Source organism: Anopheles marshallii, chromosome 2, assembly GCF_943734725.1.
Source record: "Anopheles marshallii chromosome 2, idAnoMarsDA_429_01, whole genome shotgun sequence".
NCBI lineage: Eukaryota > Metazoa > Arthropoda > Insecta > Diptera > Culicidae > Anopheles > Anopheles marshallii.
The window spans coordinates 84,977,327-84,983,667 of record NC_071326.1 but is presented as its reverse complement, the minus strand read 5'-3'; the positions used below and the strand labels follow the sequence as shown (position 1 = coordinate 84,983,667).

The following is a 6,341-nucleotide window of genomic DNA, read 5'->3' as shown; positions in this document are numbered from 1 at the left end:
ATACCAAACCGATTAGAATTTTTCACTTTGTTGTTTTCGGACACACTCTTCACAGCACCAACTCTAATCACGTCCAACCGGCGATGGCACAAAAATCACACTGACTGATGCCTTCGCGCCTTAACTCTAAGCAACTGGCGCGAGTATTGTGATTCGAACATGTCAGCAAGATTCGTAACAGCAAAAACGATTCATCGCACCAGCGTTAACGTGCGGAAGTTTTTCAGACGATCACATCCGCCGATCCGCTGAGAACCTATTGCGTAGAACTCTTCACCATCCATCCGGGAGTGGTTGAAATATGAGCCCTAGCGAACGAGAAGGTTTGCTGCTGTGTGAGCTGTACCACTTGTTAACATGATCGTGAAATGGAATGATAGAGAATTTTGGAGGAGCTAGACACAAGATCAGCCAAAGTGAACAAAAACGTGACTTTTAACATGATCGCTTATCGCCGCCAACGATCTTACGTTATATTTCGTATATGGAGAGTTCTTCAACAACTGAATACCTAGTTTGGATTGTGTACGTAAAATTTTAAATGAATAATATAAAACCTATTTACAAGTTTTTTCCTTAAAAATCTTTATCAACATATGCAATCCCGGATGCATGTAAACCGAAGTAATGTTGATGAACCATTAGTCTACCGATTTTATAATTTCACTTCCTCCACGTTGCAGGATGGATTCCTGTTATTGCTTAAAGGCATTTTAAAATTTTTAAATACCTTTCCTTGTTTCTGTACCGTTTGGTTTAGCGCATTAAACAACGGCGGCCAAGTGCTCGTTCCGTCACCCGACAGTTGGAGCGACCGGCAGTTGTAAAGTTGTGAAAATTACAAAGCTCACGCCATTTCGCGTCCAAGATGGATGTTGTGGAGTTTGGCATTTTGCTTGCGAAAGAAAGCTAGACAACGGTAAGAACCAGTGCGCCTGGCTCGAAACTCACCCCGATTCGTCCGTGGCCCGGTATTGCACGAAGGCAAACAAATGACTGCAGTTCATAAATAATGTCCTCGCAAGCGTTCGCACACCACGTCACAACATGCACCACAGTGATAGTTTCCGCTTCGGGCCACGCACACCGATCGAAATCAAACCTACCCAGCGGGATGTGACAAACAGGAAAGGTTGTGGAGAAAGTTTTACGTCACCCGTGCTGCACGGTGGAACCCACCTAGGAACCCTCGACATAATGAAGAAACAACCTTTTCTAATGGCAGGTTAAAGGAGTCCCGGAACCGTGCTAGAACCCCAACGGTGGATGTGGAGTCACAGTGTGTGTGTGTGTGTGTATTGTCGCCATCGGTGGATCGATGTAAAAGTTTTAATCATCGCAAACGGGGACAAATTAATGAGAGTTCAACTTCCTTCGGTTGGTGCCCGTGTGGCCACGGTGGCCGTACGTAATATGTTTGGATAATGAGTGCCTTGCCGAGAGGTACCGGATGCACTGTGTGGATTGTGCTGAACTTTGATTAATTGCAACGTCGCAAATGCAAATAATTGTTATTTCGCCCACCGCGAGCGTTGATTTGCGGTGCAAATTAAGTCATTATTTGAAAATCAACGAAGCGGCAATTTGTAGAGCTAGAATTTTATTTAAATACGGAGAAAATGGTTCAGTACGATAATTTAAAGATTTTTTTGCGATGTTCGTTCATATTATTCGTTTTTTTTCCTTAACACTACACAGTATTAAGTCACTGTCTTTCACGAAAGACTTGAATATCATAGTAGTAGTAGTAGTATTAGTGGTAGTAGAAGTAGTAGTAGCAGAAGAATAATAGTAGCAGTAGAATAGTATTCAAAACATATATTGAGGAAGTTTGAACAACTCTTCCAATGAAGTGCTGAGTACAAAATGAGATTCATTAATTTTTTAATCATCGTGGTAAAATAAGTCGATACGGCCAGGCCGTTCTAACGAAAAAAAAAGATTACCAGCCTCAAAGAATTACTGTCAAAGTTTTCGCATCCGCTATGACTCTGGCCGGATATATGGTTTAAAACTTAACCAAAACCGGCTTAATCCTGTGCTTCTAAACAGCGGTAGAAGCTAATAGCGACGGTGGCGTGTGTGTTAGTAAGAAAATTGCTAACAGATGATGATTACGCTCCTTTGTTATTCTTAAAACAGAAAAAACGTCTTGGTTTTTTTTTTTAAATAGTTGTAGTACTGTTTGTGCCGGTTATGCCTGTATGAATCCCGTTTACACCGCTACTTATGCAGTTTATGAAGTTTCTGTACTCATTTCAACATATTAGCTCACGATCTGTACTTATCATTTGGTTGGTATTTTCAAAAGAGATATTAGTTATAACACGTATAACTTTTAAACACTGTTAGTAAGACATGAAACATTGAAATATGAAATATTTTCTCATAAAATACATTTCTTTCGCATACATCCATAAGGACATTTTGTTTGTCTGTCTGTCAATGTCTAAATTCGCTTCTTTCACTTCATTTTTTTTTTATTTTTTAATTTTTTTAAATTTACAAAAACTACATATTTCCGAATAAGTCTAGAACCGCGTAACATCGGTAAAGAGTGTACAATTTAGATAAATATTTATCACCACAAAATCGACCATAAATTACACTCGGGATATTACTACGCTTGTTGTGTGAAAAGGGGCCACCCGATCATGGAAGTGTATCGATAAGCATAATATCTCTATGGTGCTGCATTAAAAATTGGTACATCCTATAAAAATGGCTAATCAATTTAATACACAACGCAAACTCCCATTCCGCCGATGCATTTCCCACATTCCGATGGTTAACCGATGGTGTACCGGTTAAGATTATGAGTGATTAATCCCCGTTTCGGCAGTCAACCCCTTTTCTGCGGTGTGCCAGGGGGGAGGGGGAAGTCGTAAAACACACATCCGGTAGCTTCCCTCCTCGGCTGGTTCGAGGGGTTTGATGCAAACATCAGCTACTTTTTGACTAACGATGCTGACGACACTGTGACCGAAACGACGCACTTGACGTGAAGCGCCATGTCGCAGTCCATTAGAATATACGAGCTGTGCGTGTGTGTGTGTGCGGGTTTGGTGGAGAAGAACACAGGTACGCAGTAACAAATTGACCGAAGGGTTGAGGGTGTCAGGAGGGGTTACAGGCTAAGCGGTTAGTTGTGGACCGCAACATAATTTCCCATTCGAACCTATGTCTACAAGAACAATTTTATGCCCTTACCGGTCGTAATTTGAATGTTCGCTAGCGGTAACTGCAAAGCTCCATCAGTTCCGGTTGTATGTTTGTGTGTATGTGTGTGTGTGCGTAGAGGATGAGGATCAATGAATAATAATCCCCGTTTATTTACGCCGTGCTCGAGTTTTACTCGATTTCCTAACACGACATGGAGGCGCATGGTAGCTTTCGTGTGTTTTGGTGGGTCTTTCCTGGAGGTAGGGGGAAGTGTTGGCGGTAGGGCAGCTGTTTCAGCAGTGTGTGTAAGCAGGCAGGAACTACCTTTACGTGCAAAGAACTTAGCGCCCAAAAACCGGTTGGTAAGGGGCAGTTGGATCGGGTAGGGAATTTACGATCAAAACCATAACCACTGTAATCCGCACCGAGGGCCCTAAAGCACCTATTGTACATAAACGTGTGTGGTTGTGTTTGCATATGTGTGTGTGTGTGTGAGAGCGGTACCTTGTATGCTTCCAAATGGCATGTGGAAAGCGATCCGATAATTTCCTCCCCTTCGTCACGCTTCCGGCATCGTGTCGAACCCCCCCCCCCCCCCCCCCCCCGAAAAACACACTGATCGCCATGGTCACGCATAACTGAATGTCCTTTGGCAAGCTCCCTCTTCCGGAATCATCTCTTTTCGATCCACCTAGCTTACCTCCTACCCTCCATCCAGCTATCTCCCGGCCGTTGATGTTTTAACTCGTCGATAAACATGCGGTCGGAAGGTTTTTTTTTCGAGGATCGAATGATTGAATGTTGGAAGGCTGTGCCGAAGTGACCCCAGCAGTCGGCAGGGCAAGGGCCGGTAATCGTAAAAAATGGTGCGCCAAAATCGTAAACTTACTAGCAGTGCGCGCGCGAAACAAACGGTGCTTACATCGGCCGCATTTCGCCCCGGCCTGGTAATGCGCATTGTAATGACTGTTGCCTGCAACGTTTTCCGCGACCGCTCAAGTGGAAGCAATTGTTGAGAGGTAAGCCCGCACGGTAATTATAACGTACTTTGAACGCTCGGCTATGTCCTTGGTGTGGGGTGGAACTTACACGTTTAATTCGCAAACCAGTCAGCTAATTGAAATGCCTCCCCGTTGGTGGAACGTGCAGTGGATGTTGGAGTTCCCAGGGGGTTGATTCATGGGGTGGATGCGGGAAATGCAGACAGAGTCTGGGTCCCATTAGCAAATGGTCAATCCGTCAGACTTATTGGTGCCTGACGGAGTGTACGGGTGCCATTTGTGTTAATAAGTCTTCCGAAATGAGAATCTTCATTTTTTTGTGTTCCTCATTGGAAGTGTTTAATAAATTTTGTTTTCTCCCAAAGTTCTGCACCACCCCAAAGACAACCAGTTCGTCCGGTTGGAATCATTCGACAGTGCGGCTATCTTATGCTGACGATCAGCAAAATTCAATGAATATTAATTTGCTTTATTAAATCAGAGAAGACGAATTGCTGCACTGCTTCGGCGAAGGATTTTTCGTTCCTTTTGGTAGAATAATTTCGTCCTCAAATCTCCGTTCGACCAATCTTCATCAATGTTGTACGTGACAAAAAGTATTCTAATCTCCAAAACACTACAACAAAGTTTTCAAAAGAAATACCCACCCAAAAAAAAGGGAGCAACAAAAATGTAACTTCCAGAGCGAGCGCGCGCTCTCGACCGTGACAGGACTCGAACCTGCAATCTTCGGATTCGAAGTCCGACGCCTTCTCCATTAGGCCACACGGCCGTTGATACGAAGGATACATAATGTCCTTTTTGCTGTCGGTGGAAATTTCCGCACGGTTTCCAGACGATTTTCCCGACCCAGGGAAGAACTGCGCAGGCGCGCGGTCGTGCACCCTTCGCTGGGCGGGCGAACCTTTCACCGTTCTCGAGCGTGTGTAAGGGTGTGCAAGCTAGAAACCGAAAAAGTGTTGCAAAGGATTCAAAACGATAATGTGCCGTGATGGGCGTAGAAAATATGAAAAGTAATTATTTTTGTAATTAACATTTCACTAAATGATGATAGTATTCGGGTTTAATTAAAATTTCAAATTAAAATATTGGCGAAAAATTAGGTAAATGAATTTAACGCGTTGATGGATAATAGGAGTGGAACAATAGTTATACTTGAATGTTGACTGTTTTTTTTTATCAAATTATTTTTGCTGTTTACTTCTTTTTATCGATAAACATTCAATCCTTTTTAAATTAATAAAAATGTCGGATTTCAATAATTTTAGTTACTATTATGCAACTAAGTTAAATTCAAGTTAATTAAGTTAAATAAAATTCAAGTTTAAATCAATTACTTTTATGAAATGTTTTTTGGTTTTTTATGATTTAAAAAATGAGAATACGCACCCTAAACAACGATTTTTGGTATGGTGTTGTAATTAAGGCAGAAAATTATGTAATAGTGTGAGGGTAAAAATGTGCGCACCCCATAGCAAAAAGGGAGTTATTAAACTTTTTTTTAATTATAAATCTCAAAAAACTAGATGTCGTATAGTTATGTTACGCACTGTATGATGTTCGCCACCAATGTGATTATGGTATTGATTGCTGTTTTTCGAATGCTTTTTTCAATACTTCAGAATCTTCTTCTTTAGTGGCACAACAACAACCTCAAGAGGCTTGCTAGCTAAATTTGTCTTGCTTGACATTTATTTACACCTGTAAACAGGATTCTTGCGTATGGAAAATTAGGTTCGGATGAGATTTTGTACCGGACTTGTCGTGTAGAACTGGTGTCGATATCATTTGGTACCCATCATAAAAATGTCAGAATATGATCAATCTTTGAGTGTTTTTTTTATTATTGTTTCTGATTTTTTTTTTGATTTAAAGAGATGGATAATAGATAAATGAATTAATAAAACAATTAATAACCAAACAAATAAAATAAAGCTGCACTAATTACGAAAGCTTTTTTAACAATATCAAAGAACCTGTTTACATGAGGATTAAATAGAATCGTCCACTGCACTGTAAACCACATAAGGCCCATAAATTGTAAAGTATCAATTTTGGAAGCAAAAATTCAAGACGCATAGCCACCAAATCGTTATTTACCATCCCAAGGGACATTTGCGAAAACGATCGAAACGATACGCGTATACACGTATCACGAACGCAATCCAGCAAAGAACT

The 6,341-nt window shown here is 41.3% G+C and overlaps 1 non-coding gene across 1 annotated transcript; it reads right to left on the bottom strand.

Moving 5' to 3' along the window:
- Window positions 1-4,862: 4,862 nt before the first annotated feature.
- Trnar-ucg (transfer RNA arginine (anticodon UCG)) lies at window positions 4,863-4,935 on the bottom strand. Its single transcript has one exon. It is a non-coding gene; the product is annotated as a tRNA-Arg (tRNA).
- Between the last annotated feature and the right edge of the window lie 1,406 nt (window positions 4,936-6,341).